The 14,124-nt window shown below is 42.2% G+C and overlaps 1 long non-coding RNA gene across 1 annotated transcript; it reads left to right on the forward strand.

The window, feature by feature from the left end:
- The first annotated feature begins 968 nt into the window (after positions 1–968).
- LOC115093606 lies at positions 969–9,614 on the forward strand. The gene is made up of 3 exons (XR_003857352.1): positions 969–1,123; positions 7,984–8,126; positions 8,888–9,614. It is a non-coding gene; the product is annotated as an uncharacterized LOC115093606 (long non-coding RNA).
- Positions 9,615–14,124: the final 4,510 nt, after the last annotated feature.

The raw sequence follows: 14,124 nt of genomic DNA on the forward strand, positions 1-14,124 counted from the left end.
CCGAGTCAAATCTCCAAAGTAATGACGTGAGCAACCCCGAGGAGCGGAGCTGTGCACGATGGAACCTCTGGTAGAGGAATGGAGACACTACCCTGAGAAGCGGGGAGGTGCAAAGTACAGTCACTGGTGTAGAACGTAGGCACTACCCTGAGGAGTGGGGAAGCACAGGTACAATCACTGGTGTAGAACATAGGCACTTCCCCGAGGAATGGGAAGCGTGGAGTACAGTCACTGGCATAGGCATTGCCCCGAGGAGCGAGGGAGCACAGAGTTGAGTCTCCAAAGCAGTAAGGCAGTTCTGGAAGGCAACCTTGAGGAGCAGGGAGGTCGGCAGGCAGGACCTCTGGAAGGTGCAGGGCTAGCCTGAGGAGTGGGGAAAGCCTGGAGACAAGGTCTCCAACAGGAGCGCAAGCAGGCCCCTAAGGAGGGGGTACCCGAGCCAGAGTCACAGCTAGATCTGAGCCCACGAGTTCAAGGAGACAGGAACAAACACCAGTAGCGAAGGAACTCGTTGCCAAGTCAGCTAGCATGGGGTGAAGGCGGTGCTTAAAAACCCTGACCTAGTGATGTCATCAGTCAGGGATGCCCCTAAGGTTCCCGCCCTTGAGTCTTCAAAGGAGGGCCTGGTGGCGCATGCATGCACCTAGCAAGGCCCGGAGTCAGCGTGGGTGGCAGCGGCATCCCGGCTGCCACAAGGAACCTTGAGAAAGCGGAGGTATGCATCGGTAGTGGCTAGCCCCTGCCGCGAGCATGCCTGGAGAGGAGAGAAGGGCAGCACATGACGTGAGTTGAATCGGTCGCAGACATATGCCATGTGAGTCAAGTTGCAGGAAAGGCTGGACTTTCCAACAGACTTCTATATCTCTTAGAAACCTGGCAGGCAACTTAGGAAGTCCTTTGAATGCTAGAAATACCTTGTGACAGAGTTCCCTATAGAAACCCTCAGAACACTTTAATAGACCCAGCAGTCTGGGCTCACTCCACTTTAATGAAGGGCATTCTGGGTAGAGGGTGTCTCCTCTGAGCAGGAATAAAGCGTAGGCTCAGAGGAGAGGAAGACAGGCCCTGGGGAGAAAGAGAAGGCAGCTCTTTATAACATAACTGACGTATTCAGTACTGCAAGGTAAGTAGCCTTTAAATTATGTTTCTTGTGTGAAGAATAAAGTTGTGCAAGAGGAAAATGGAGTCCAGATTGTGAATCTGTCCTCCAGCCAGCCATAGACTGCTCATGCTCTGGGACATATGGTGTCAGTTTGGGGATTTTCTGCACTAAGCGACTGCACAGGCAGAAGCCCAAGCTTCCTAGAAGTGTCTGAAAAGAGAGCAGTTTGTGGAAAGTGTCTGCACTGGCAGGAAGTCTGATTCTGAAAGAAGTGAAAAATGTTTTTGGGTGAATGTGTTTGCTCTAAGCACCGCACAAAGAAATACTAGAGCAAAAGCACACTGAAGGAAGAAAAAGAATTTTGAGAAAGTGTTTGCTCTAAGCTCTATCCTAAAGGCCAATTATCTCCTGACTGCTGACCAAGCACTTGGGAGTCCAGAGAACTCTGAATTTGGCATTTCTGCACTGTTGTAGCTAACCGTAGAGGATGATGATCTTAGGGCCATACTGTTGATGACTTTTTTTCTTCTATACAAGATGGTGATATGATGGTTTTTCGTTCTGCTCAATTATTGTATGTGGAGTTCAAAGTATATTTTTTTAAATGATATTGTAGGGCAACCCAAGAGAGAAGGAAGAAATCTATTTCTGTGCATAGTGAGGTGGCAGGTTTTTGGGGGCCCATTTTTTGTTGAGATTTCCTTGCAAACGTTTGATTACTTTTACTATAGAGAAATGTTTTCTTGGAACCATCACAGCTTGACTTCCTTATTGATTCCAGGGCTTCAGGTAGAGGAGAGTCTTCTTCTGTCTTGTGACATTTTGGGTGGGATAGGGATAGGAGAATTTGGTTATTTGATTATGGGGTAAAATGTTTTCATGGAGGAACTTGCTTTGTTATAATTTCATATAATATTCTCCCTATGACTCTGGATTACTTCTCCTTTATATGCTGGTCTGTATTAGCAAGGATGCTTTTTCTTTTTTTTTTTTCCCTTTGGATTATTCTGTATTTATATCCTTTGATTATTTTCTTTACAAGTTATGCTTGTATATTATTGTTAAACTTATAAATAAACCATAAAAAAAATATCAACTAGTAGGCAATGCCTTTTTATTGGACTAAATACATCTGTGACTAGCTTTTGAGAGTTATCCTCTCTTTATCAGGTCTTTGAAAGAAAACCTTTCGTTAAGGTAAAGCACAGAGCTTAATTCCTTTTTAACATGCAACAAATTAGTAGAATCCAGCCAACGTGCATGCACATGCTTTCCATTTATGATTAATTAGGCACTTCCCTCACATCAAAATCATAAATATGACATCAAAAAGCTAAAGATTAATGGGCTTAGAAGAGTCCATATTTGTCTTTTTTTTTTTTTTTCAATTTTTTGTTCTTCATGGAGAATCTACTAGCACTCATGAAGTCTTTTATATTATTATTTTTTGAAAAGCTTTTTCTGTATTTACAATTAATGAGCACATTCAATTAAGTCTTCAGATATTTAGCCTTTGGATAACATGTTGCTGAACTGGAGTGTCTAGTAATTTATGGCTGGTAAATGTTTAGGTAACTCAGGCTGTACTCCATTCACAACAGATACATTTCCAGACTGGGGCATGTATAGTAGGTTGTTTTATACAGCATGCAGGTTGTTCATATGAAAGCAGCACATTGCAAGTAGTTGTGATCCTCCAAGGACTGAACTTTACTAACAAGTGCCTGTGAGTGACAAACTCAGCTATTCTGGCTGACAGCAAAATTAGAGCTGTGGGTAGTAAAATTGGAATGAAACAGCACTGGATAATTTCACAGAGCATTTCATATTAACCATGAACACAACAGGCAGAAAAGGAACATTAAAATGCCAGCATGAAGGATTAAGCATAGGGAATATTTGTAAGAAAAGTAAATTATATAGAGGAACTGCAGGCCTAATAAAGGGCCTTTTAAGAGCCTTCTCACAGAACTGAGATATCCTTTTCTAGTCCACCTAGTATCATGTTCTTTACATATATACACACTCAAACACATTCATACAGATGCATGCACCTTCAAGACTGATCATTGGGCCAAGCTAGAGGCTCAGTGGCAGTGCCTTGCAATGCCATGTGGATGACCTGGCCAGGACACTGCTCCCTGGGCTGATAGGAGCTGAGGGATGCTGTGAAGGCAATGAAGTTTACAACCTAGTCAAGACAAATGAGCATTACAAATGAGCCTAGGGTAAGTTCATTTATTGTAGAGAAGTGGTTCTAATTTAAAATCAGCTTCAAAAAGGTGAGTTTTTTAAATTGGATTTGTCTATAGTCAGCGAGGGAGGATGGCACTTATTGGATCTTTCAGGGTGCAAGTTCCAATATTCAGCAATACAAGGAAACCTCCTCCTTTCTTTCCCCACTTCTGGGCATGAAGGGTGGCAAAATCTTCCTCCTCAAACCCAAAAAAGCAAAACCACTCAAATAGACAACAGATTCACAAAACACTAGGGTTGCACATTTGTTTAAAATGAAACTGCAAAATGTGACAAATAAGGCTAATTCGTTTAATTCAGGGGGTCCAGAACTGATTTGGGGGCCCCCAAATGAAATGAACCTTATTCGTTCATTTTGTTTTTTTTTAAAAAAAAATGCATTGGGCCTAGTTCTGCGCCTGTAGCTGGGCCTCGCCTAGGGCATAGAACGAGGCCCAAAGCAGGGGCTGCGGCCTATTCCCTAGGTAAGACCCCGGATTTGGGCCTAGGCCGAGGCACCGGCATAGGCCAAAGCCCAAATGCGACACCGGGATCTCAGACAAGGCCCCCCAAAATTAAAAAAAATCTTGCCTGATCCATCAGGTTCCATTGAAGGCCAGGACCCGAAGCCTGGACCCGAGGCTGAGACCTGACCTGAAGGTCAGGCCCATACTTCAGTGTCCAGGCCTGGGAGGTCCCCCAGCTGACATCTTCTTTCTTCAGCTCTTCACTGCCAATTGATGGCATCTGCTGGGGTGGCACAGAAGTGAATTAACTCTGGTATATTCACCGCCACGGACAGTGCCATTTTGATGTACGGCATTGCTATACATCAATAGTGCCGCCCTTGGGGGTGAATATGCTGGAGTTAATTCACTCCCAGGTGACCCTAGCAGACATGTCATTTGGCAGTGAAGAGCCAAAGAAAGAAGACATCGGACAGGGGAGCTCCAGACCTGGACACCAAGGTCTGTACCTGAACCAGGGCTGAGGCCCAGGCGTCAGGATGTGGTCTCTGGGTCAGGCTGTGGCATTGGGCCTGGGTCCGGGTTGAAGCCCCAGCATCATGACCTGGTCTCTGGGCCGGATCACAATGTCAGGTCTGGGTCCATGCCTCCTAAGCCAAGGTCCCAGCATTGGGAAACTACCTCCGTGTCAGGTTGCAGCATCTGGCCTGGTCCAGGCCAAGCCCCCGGTGTCAGGACCTGGCTTCCGGATCAGGTCGCAACGTTGGGCCTGGGTCCGGGCTGAGACCCGGCATCAGTGGCCAGTATCAGGGTCAGGTTGCGGTGTTGGACCCGGCCTCCAGGTCAGGCCGAAGCCTCAGCTTTGAGTAGGCCGAGGTGGCGATGAGCTACCATGGTCCTCGGCCTACACAAGACCAAGGCTTCAGCCTGGACCCAGATCGAAGCTGGCAGGTCCTCTCCATACTGGGCAAGTGGGGTCCTGGGGGGAATTCCTGGCCCCAGCATTTTTGCGGGTGGGAGGCCCTGGGAGTCCTCATTTTTGTTTTTTGGCCATTTGGGCTTTTTTTTTTTTTTTTTAAATTGGTTGATTTGTTTTTTTTCTCATGAATGAAAATGAATCAAACAATCCATGAATCAAAATTCATGGGAAAAAAACCTTCTGACAACGAGCCAAAGAAAACAAAAATGTTTTCTCTGCACATTCCCAGAGTTACCACTGTCTAACCATTGGGTGCAAAATGGATTTCAGCATGTCTTCTCTTGTCTTATCCTTCCCAGGGCAGGGGATTTCTCTCCCAAAGCCAGGAATAGGGAATCCAGAGAAAATCTCCAAACATGTGTACTTTGTTCCAAACTCTGAAACACAATCACTAGCCAAGTTGTGGACCAGCAAAGATTATTTATCTTCCTATTCCAAATAGGTAGGATCTAAGGCCTAGCTCATGTGGAACAGGGAACAAAAAAAAAATAGCTATCTCTCCTTCCACTGCTAACCCCATCTGCACTTAGCAGACAGGAGCCTACCCCTGCAGCCACTACACTGGGATACTGTAGCAAATGGTTTGCTACACTCCTACATTTTCTATCCCAGGTCCTAGTCAAGGGCCAACTAGTGGAGATCCCAAGGGGCAAAGAGAGAGGATGCTGAGGTGGGAGGTGGCAGTTGTGTTTTGGGAAGATCATGTGGCTACAAAAATCAGGCAGAAAGTTTGGAGAGAAGGGTTAAAACTGAAACCTTCTCCTTTTCTATACACATTTTTAAAACTTTCCTAACTCTGTTTAGGATTTAAGATTATCCAATGTCAGTTAAAATCAGTTTCAGATAATTCCCACTGCTAAACTGTGGCCTTTATCTAAAGGGGAGTTAGTCATTGTTTAGTTGATACTGTCAGAGTGCTTTTTTTGATATTAATAGTTCAACCAAAGCAACCTGACAACATCTGCATTAGGAGTTAATTTAATCTTAACAAAATGCCATTCACGTCATAAACAGAATATATAGGGGTTTATGTACTAAAATATATTTAAAAAATGTTTTTTACATACCTGACCTAAACATTTAGCATGCACGATAAAATGTCGTTTATCAGCCTATAAAGTAAATTGTTAGCTAAATTTTCCTTGTAGCGGTCATCGTACTAACAGCCTTTTTGTGCTAAATAACATGAGGCTACTACCAAAGCATGTGCAAGATAAACTGAGCATTTGCTGCCCCATTTTCCCCATGGCTTAGCCCCCTTGCTTCAACCTGTTATAAAAGTAAGCCTAGCACATGGGGTTTGTAGTCAGTGCTGAAAGCCAAAGTAAGAGAGCATCTGGATCCCTGGAATGAGACTTCATGGAGAGAAATGCCAGACCAAAAAGAACATACCTCAGATGTCTGCTAAGGAGGAGAAGGACTGGCTCCAGAAGGTGCCTTGGACATCCCCGACAGATCCATCCCATTGAAGCTATAGAGGGAAATATGCCAGCCCTGAGTCAGAAGAGCATCCTGTAGTGTTTGGCTAAGAATAGCATGTTGATGGCTGTTCATGCTAAAGCTCAGAACGCCTGCAGTTGCCGTCATACAGCCTACTTAACAGCAGTGACAGCAAGGACCATTGCCCTACACCAGCAAAGCAAGTTCATGGCATGGCATGGATGAAGCTGCTGCCCACTTCGTCCATGCCATGCAGGAACAGTGGTCTTAGAGGGCCATGGACCAGAGGTCAAAAGGCAGGAGAAGGCACATTCAACCTAGGATGGAAAGAAGCTGTCAGATGAGTTCCCACTTGATGATGCCTTCCATATCAGACTTACAATTCAATGGCTGCAGCCTCATCTCCACTCTTCATACCATCTGAGACCCTGCAAGACACCAGACACAGAACGCATGCAGTGCAACATTTCAGCTCAGTCATGGTATTTGATTGGAATTTGAGGGTTTGCCATATCTATAATGCTGTGCCTTGTGTAGTGCATCATAATCAATGCTTGAAAAACAGTCATCACTGGTGAACATTTTGTTTTGAAAATACATTTTCTTGTCTTCATAGATGTGGTATATACATATTTGTCTGAAGTTCTAAAGTGTGTGTGCTGGCATTTTTACTCTCCCCTCTTCTCCATGTCTTTGTCTCTCTTTCCTTTCCTTTCCACCCTATCTCACTCTCTCTCTCTCTTTTTTGTCTGTCCCCTGTCTTCTACTCCCCACCTCCCACAATATTTCCTGCTCTCACCATCCCATCTCCTCCATTCATAATTCCCAGTGCCTCCTGTTAGGGGAGCCCTTAAGTTACTCTGCATACTAAAAAGTTAACACCTGGTCTGGAGCAGGTGTTATATATTTTTGGCTTTAGGTAATGTAAGCTAAATAGCTCAAGAATGAAAGCATACCATTCTGTTTGGCACACACCCACTAAAGCCTCATTCACATCTGATATTTCTTCATTTATATGCATGTACATGCTAATTTTAGCACATACACACGAACATCTTTTCAGACCAGGCTAGCATGTACACTAGGGCCTTTGTGCATAGGATGCCATATTTTGTGCTTGCTAAATGACCTTAGCAGGTATGCTAAGGTTTGGAGGACTTAGTCTTACTTTCAGTACCTGAGAGCAGAGGCTTCCGTAATTAACTTATAGCTTTTGCACTCCTGTGCGTCCCTCCATTAATATCCCTGCACTCGAGACTGAACAACTTGGTCTAATTGGGCACCCATTAAGTTCTTTCCATATGTATAACTACAAGCATAATAAGAGAGTAATGAAACACTGGAAAGGCGATTTAGTACTTATTGCACTATTTTTCTGTTCATTTTGGGATCCTGTTCTAATTAATACAGCCTGAAAGCATTAAAATGAGGTTTGGTTTTTTTTCTTACAGTCTTTTGCAGGTGAGCGTCGTAGAGCTTTATTTTACTGTTTGATTCGCCCCAGGACTTTCAGGTGCTGCACAAGGGAGTAAAGAACAGAGAATGCCTCAGTTCTTGGTTGTCAGCCATTGGATGGCGGCCATAGTATTATTATACCATCGAAGCATGCTGAGTCTAAACCACAAAATTAAATTTTCCCCCACTGCAGGGACTAATCAACTATTACAGTGTTTCTAAGTCCTGTGAAGACTGTTTTTTTTTTCTTATTTTCAAAGAGTGAAGTAAAGCTAGTTTTATTTTATTTTTTTTTCTAACCTCAGGAATCCACTGATAGAAATCAAACGTGACACGAAAAAGGTCATGAGGCACACTGTTCCCCTGGTTTACCTTTTCAGGGCTTTAACAAGATATCAGAAAGGACCCAATGGCTTGGGAAGGACAGCTTTCAAAGTTATTTACCCAGGTAACTGTGGGACTTTCAAATCCCTAGTCATACTTCACCCCACACGAACAGCAGGTGCAAAGTCCAGGGTCCATATCCTTTACTGTAAGCCCTCTGTGGCAGGAGACTACTGAGCCTGACTGTGACGCGCTTTGAGTTGGAAAGACAAGCGATTGCATTTCACGTCCAACCTTCACCTTGGGATCTGCAGACCTTGCTGGTTGGATTTTCACAGGGAATCTCGTGGGGAGTTTCCCTTTGAAAATTAATTTGCAGGTCCGCTGGTACTTTTTCAAAAGGGCAAGCAGATGGACATTAATCCCAGACTGCCCTTTCCAAATCAAAACCACAAGCTGCTTCGTATTGGATCACTCCAAGGGAATGACCCACCATCATTTTTTTTTTTTTCAGTCCGGTGCCATGATGCTCACTCAGGGACTTTTAACTTTGTCTTACTCATATTTCTGGAAATACTTTAGACACCTCAGAGCTACAGTACAAACACACTCTGTCCTAGATACATTGCCAAACCATTAAAGTGAGGATACACCGAGTATTTTGTCTGAAGCTATCCAGGCCTGATGTGGCATTTCTTCCGTCTGTATCACCCCTGAACCTCCGGGCACATGGAAGAAGCTGAATGCTCTCAGGTTGCTATTTTCCCAGGTGTTTCAATAAGGGTGCATCCTGGCATAGCTCAATTGCAAAGAGGGACTGGATGCCTTAAATTACAAGAGAACTATTCTGATTTTTTTTCTTTTCTTTTTTTTTTTTTTTAATAGAGAGGAGGAACAGAACATACTCTCCCAGTATTACCAGCAGGTATTCACCAAAAAGAGTAATGTCTTGAAGACCTTCCAAATAGCAGAAGGCAAAACTACATGAAATAACGATCCTCTTAAATGTGATCCCGTGACATGTAGGCAGAATTTATTCTTAAATATAAAAAGTATTTAAAGAAAGAGTTCACATGGTCACATGACTAAGGATGATGATGCTGATGATGATTTTTTTGTTTAAGTTAAAGTTGTTGTGTCCTAGCTTCCTTTGAAATATTAGCTTCAGAAGACCCTTTGGAAATAGAAGATAGGTCCCAGTTTCCTACCAAGAAAAAGAAGCACAAATATTCATAATTACCTGGAAATAACTTGTCATACTAAATTGGACCAAAGATACACTGATAGAAATGCTTCAGATTCACAGCTGTTGCAATGCTTATTAGAAATAACATTAACCTCTTCACTGAGTACAGCTCAACCACATGCTATAGGAAAGTTCACTTTTAGCTCAAGCATTTTCTTTTTTAATTTTTCCTGGAGCAGAATAAATAGAAGAAGATAGTCACGCTGCAAATTGTATATTTTAGGAATTCTCTTCAAGCTAGGGCTGTGATTACATTTAAAACTCAAGAATAATGGGCTATTGACATGTATATGGCTTTAGCGATATAAGGCCTCATTTCCTCAGCTGGGAATTAAAACCACAATGTGCATTTGCATTACATTACAGAAACAATGCTGTCTTTTTTTTTTTTTTTTTTAAAGAAGATAGCTTGCATTCAAAGATTCTGACATGCTATGGGTTAAAGGCATCGTTTAAAAGGAATTGCCTTACATCTGTTGTGCTCAAAATCTTTTACAAGCAGGCAAAGTGCATTAGCAGACCTAGGAGAAACACTCAAAGATTCTTCATCTCGGCCATGGTTTATGACATACCTGCCTGCACTAGACATTAATCTATGGGAGATGGATTGTCACGGACACGGTACTCTGCTCCACTCCAGCTGCATGTGCATTACCTAAATTGAAATCTGCGCTTCTTCATGCTATATTCTGTTTGATGTGACTGGACTGGGAATGCCAGTGGAGCGCATTAGCAGTCTTCACGGTGCATAATCTGCTGAATGTTTCCATTTATTTACCTCTGTGAGCACATAGCTGCTGCACGGCTTCCCTTTGTGGCCTAACAATGAGTGTATTATTCTCTGCTGCTTAGCTGAGGCCTAACTAGCCTGTCAGGCTCAGAACAGCGAGGCACTGGCCAGGTATGTAAGCAACTCAGCACCTTTCCTGTTCCCAGAAGTGCAGAAAACATAATGGGAAAGGAATGCAGAAGTTTTCACCTGCTGTAATTGTTTAATAAAGCACTTTACAATGAATTCTTTGTCAGCGCTCAAGAATGGGTCAGTTGTCAATGGTAGTGACTATGTGAGGGATTTATGTGAACAGAAAGACCTTTATAATTTGTATGATATCTCCAGAAAACCTCCATTAAAGTTGTGTAAGATGCCTCTGATTTTCAATTTTGACTGGCTTATGTTGCAACAGTATGCCTGGTGTTGACTCTAGTAAACAAAACATGCTGTGGGAAATATTGTAATCAGAGGAAAAAGGAGGGTTAAAAATGAGAAGAGGATTAAAAGAATATACAGCAAGATATTAACATTTCCCATTTCTCAATACAAGTCCTCAAATTGTGGGAGCAGACCCATCCCCCACCCAAAGTAATTTCTTTCAACATCAAAGAAAAAAGATCAATAGACAAAACAGCAGCCATATTTTATCTATAGGGAACTACAATGAATTAGCACTGGAATTTGTTGGCAACGCATGAGTTTTCCCAACAAGAAATTGAGTTAACTGTGGGGGATCCTAACATATATATGAATTATTTTGATATTTTATCATGCACTTGCATGGAAACGTCAGAAAGAGAAAACACCCCCAATTTGCAAAACCCGCGGTTGTAGTAAGAGAAAAGATTTCCTCCTTTTTTGAGTCTACCTCGAGACATCCGGGAAGACCCTAACGTTACATTGAAGAAAAGACTCAGCCCTATGTCAAAAACAGAGTCTCGTTAACCAATCTTTATCTGGTTCAAGTGCGAGAGTCTCAATCAATGAAGCTGGAACAGCTAAATTTGAATCCGATGTCTCCAGCACAGTTGAAATATTCACACTTGATTCTCCAACTGGAATTAACGGTGCTGCTCCTCTCCTTGTGTTTCCGATCTTCTAAACTTTGGCAGGTAAAATATTTTAGACACTGGTGGAATCCCATTTTCAGGAATCTGGAGGATCTCCATTAAATACCTCCTAAACATATCTCTAGGAGGTGTTAGGGGTACTTGAGGAACATGTATAAATCTTAAATTCCTATTTTTAATAGCGTTTTCCAGATTTTCAATTTTCAGAGCAGTGTTAACCCTTTCTTTAATCATAGCAGATTGTACTTGTTGTAGAGCACTTACTTGGTCTCTAATAGAAGAAAATTGCTAGTCCATTTCAATTGTTGTATTGCAAAGAGAGCACCAACCTTTTCTTCCAACTCATTGCATTTTGATATGACTGGAGATAGTTATTGTGAAATTGAACTCCGAAGTTCAATAATAGCTTCCCAGATAGTCTCAAGAGAGAAGACTGTAGGTCTTTGAATAGCAGGAATCAATGTAGGTATTCTCAACAGGGTAAACTCGATAGTGTTGCCCCTCAGCATTACATCTAGTCCCAATCCAGGTTGTCCTTGATTGAAATCTCAGTCACAGTCCTGCTCCAGTGTCCTAGCCTACTCCAGTGTACCAGAGTCCCAGTCTGCTCCAGTGTCCCAGCCTGTTCCAGTGCCCCAGCCTGCTATAGTGTACCACATCTCCCTTCATCCTGTTCCAGACTCCAGCTCCACGCCTGCCTTTGGTTCCACCCTTGTCTCTGCTTCAGTCTCCAGTCCAGTATTAGCCTCAGTCCAAGCCCCTGTCTAAGTCCTGCTGGCTGCCAGAACCCATGGGCTCAACCTGTGGGGGAGGCGGCTGTTATAGGCTGAAGATTCCCTAGCTTAGTTCTGTCTTACCTTGTAGCCCTGGACTGTCCCCACGGGTCTTCAACCTCTACATGAGTCAACCACAACAATGTTTAAATCGCAAGCAAATTCCTGGATTTGACTGTACAATCTATAAAGCTGGATTCTTTCATTTTTACCAGAACATTCCAGCAAGTGAAATTCAGCACATTTTAAAAACATAAATCTCAACTGTATCCCCAGGTAACTGTAGGACCAGGATTTTATTATTATTATTGTTATTAATTGAAGACAGATGGTTGCCAGGATAAAAAGAATTAGTATTAACTTTAAATTCCAGAAGATCTCAAAATAAACAGTTGGGAGTTAGATGGTACTGAGATGAGCTGGCTCAGTTGGGAACAGTTAAATTAAAATAAATTACAGCCAGATACCATTCCACATTTCTCTTAAGCCATAACAAATTTTCAAGATACTGTAGTAGGGAGAAAACTAGTGTAGTATATAACCAATTTCTGATCCCCCATATGGCACTGTACTATAGTTACTATAAAAATATACTACTAATACATTAGTACCTAGTTGCTTATAAGGCTCTTTTGTAGCTAAAGATACATATTCAGTTGTGCTAATGTTACATACTCCATGAACTTAGTGTCTGAAGTGCAGAAGGGTTTTCCGCATGTTGCGTCTATGAGAAATATGCTTACTATAGACCACTTTAATGAGGGAAAAAAAGACTAAATACTCTAGTAGAATCTATCCAAGGCATCATACTGACAATTCAATGAAAAACATGAAATAGGATTTCACTTATGTACTGTACATAGTGGTCAAGACCTCACTCTTATGGTTTTACATCGTTGACTCTGAATGGTCAAACGGGAAGAGTTAACTGCATACAATGGATTTAGAAAAATGACAGCGATCATGAGAAGGAACATGTTTCTGCAGCATTCAATATGAAAGCCCTCATTTGGGAGGTTAAGGAAAATCAGTGTTATGTGCAAACCACTCCTCTGGAAGGCCATGCTGATGCTGTTTGTGCTGTAAATACCATTTTCCTGAAGGGTGGGTTGAGGTGGATCTGCTGGTGGCACCTGCAGCCTCATACTCTACTTTTAAAATCTGGCCAAATGCATTTCAGTGACAGAATGCAATTCAGTGACAGAATGCTTAACTTTCTTGCCTGAAAGCAGTGGTGAGTGTCCAGCTCCACGCATTTTAGGGCAAGGCAATCTATGAACTATCAAAACAAAATTCACAATCCAGTTGGAGCACTGAGAGGAGAGGATCACCTTGCTGGTGGTTGAAAGGAATCAGTAAGTTTTTGCTTGGGAAATTTTCTTTTTTAAAAGTATTGGGATGAAATTAATTATTTGGGAATATTATTTAGTGTGTCTGTGTGTGTTTGCGCTTTTAATAGTCAGTAAGGCAGGGAATAAACTGAAGTTAGACTGTATTTTTAAATAGTCAGTAAGGCAGCTAACATGCAGTAGTTAGTGTGTTTATTTTTAATAGTCTGTAAGGCAGATAATAAGCAAAAGTTAGAGTGTTTTGTATATTAAAAAAAAAAAAGTAGTCAGAAGCTAGGAGCGGTGTATACCTAAGTAAAAAGGTTTAAAAGTTCAGCACTTACCTTGGAAAGGTGTTAAGGTAGTGTGATTTGGTTTGATTAGGTACCAACATTTGTTAATCAAGAGAGCAATGAGTCACTTTGGCTAACTAACTGAAGTTAGACTGTTTGTATTTCCTTACCCACCCACCCCTAGCTCATCCTTTAATTTATAGGCAGGCACAACTTTCAGAAAACAAAACAAAACAAAAAAAAAACCTTATTGAGAGTTTGATCATTCCGCTGTAGGCCACTACCAGACATATAGTGAATTCACTAATACAATTAAAGGACGTTAATTAGACACAATCCTACTCCCATAGCAACCTAAAACTTTACTAGGAACTGAACAAATTTGAGATGAAGGCAGCAGTCCAGCAGCAAGAAGGGGGCTTCCCAGTCTTTTGCATCAAGTGTCAGATGTATGATTTTTTTACCCGCTGGTGAGAAATTGTACATGTGCATGCGATGCAAAGAGCTCCTGTCTCTCAGAGAATGAGTCAGATATCTCGAGGCTAGAGTCTCAGACCTGGAGGAGCTGAGGCAGACAGAGAGGTATATGAATGAGACCTTCAGGGACATAGTAGTCAAGTCCCAACTTCAGACTGGCAGC

The sequence above is a fragment of the Rhinatrema bivittatum genome, chromosome 1 (genome assembly GCF_901001135.1).
Source record: "Rhinatrema bivittatum chromosome 1, aRhiBiv1.1, whole genome shotgun sequence".
NCBI lineage: Eukaryota > Metazoa > Chordata > Amphibia > Gymnophiona > Rhinatrematidae > Rhinatrema > Rhinatrema bivittatum.